We start from the raw sequence: 1,649 nt of genomic DNA, 5'->3' as shown, positions 1-1,649 counted from the left end.
TAAGAGATGGCAATCCTAGGCAAAAATAAAATAAAAATTCAAGAAATGGCATGTATTATTAATTCGTTGTAACTTGTAAGTGTTAGCTCAACTGGCACCTCGCTTTCTTATAAGTACTGGGTGGAGAATGAGGACTTAGACTCATTGATGGTCCGTTTGAGAATAGCTTATTTAGCTAAACTGAAAACTTTTTGTTGAAAATATTGTAGATAAAGATAAAAGTTAGCTGAAATAGTACAATAAGACTTATGAATAGTACCAAAAAGTGCATTGGGACCCATGAATAGTAGCAAAATAAATTAAATAATAAAATAAGCTGGTTTTTTAAGCCAATACCAAACACAACTTGAGTGTGTGTGTAACTTATCAATAATAATAATAAAACTGCCTAGCTGAAAAATATATTGATGATATTTGGATATTTGGGTAAATATAACTAATTTGTGGGTGTTTCTATTTAATAATTTTTTCTAAGTAATTTTTTTTATCACCAACTTTTATTTAATTTAAGTGATATTTTGGAAATATTATCATTCAGTTTGTGGGTGCAATCGAGTTTTGATGGTTTAATTTCTTTTTTTATTCAGTAAGAAAGTACATATAAAGTAGCAATGTAATATTCATCAACAACATGTTGTGATATTGATGACTGAGAAATAATGGTTGAACTTGCTTACCGATTTCTTTATTGTGTTTATCTGTTTATGTCTGTCTGAGATGTGGCTATCACATAATTTCATTTTAATGTAAATTTCTGAGAGGCCAAATGGAATTTGTTACAATATATCCTAAGTCATTTTTTGTATTCTAAGTTTTTCCTATTCTCTCTTTAGTTTGTCTTGTGAATTGTCACCCATTCGGCTTTGAATGGTGTTTTTCAATTGAAAAATTGCATAATGCGGCAAGATAGCTTATAATGGTAATAATTCTCCTTTAGAGTTGAATTCAGAGGCGCAAGCATGTTTGGAAGTTTTTAAATATCTCTTTGTAAGGCTATATGATCCTCTTAATAAGTTAGGTGCCGTTTTTTCTTAATATTAAACAATCTCATTAGTGTCTTGAACCGATGATAATTAAAGAGCATTTTTTATAAAAAGGGTGTTATAAATTCTAACTATATCATATTTATCAACAAAATGAAAGTTGATTGTATTCAATGTAAATGATGAAAGGAGATGAGGTTGCTGCCAGAAAATTAGCCCAATGCCATGGTGTTTTTGTTCGAATAATATTTATGTGGTTAAATTCATCATTTTTTAAAAACTTAAACATTTTGAAAATTGATAAAGGTATCAAATAAAATGGTTATATATATATATATATATATATATATATACACACACACAAACATATTTAGCGCTCATATTTTACTATCAACAATGTAATAATAATAATCAAATCAAAACAACATAGTTTTATGTTTGTTTAAAAAGAGAACCAAACCGGAATTTGACTGGAATAAATTGGAATTAGCCAAAATGATCTAGAATTGATCGCAATTTAAATTGAGGTGGAATAAGCGTGTTTCTCATTTCAATTTTCTTACTAGTAAGGTATTTTCCAGCCCTTCTGACCTAAAAAAAAATGGAATCCACAACAATGGTCCTAAATTCGAACACTATTTATGTTCTACCTTCTATTAAAAAAAA

Source organism: Quercus robur, chromosome 2 (genome assembly GCF_932294415.1).
Source record: "Quercus robur chromosome 2, dhQueRobu3.1, whole genome shotgun sequence".
Lineage (NCBI taxonomy): Eukaryota > Viridiplantae > Streptophyta > Magnoliopsida > Fagales > Fagaceae > Quercus > Quercus robur.
This window is presented reverse-complemented; position numbering follows the sequence as displayed.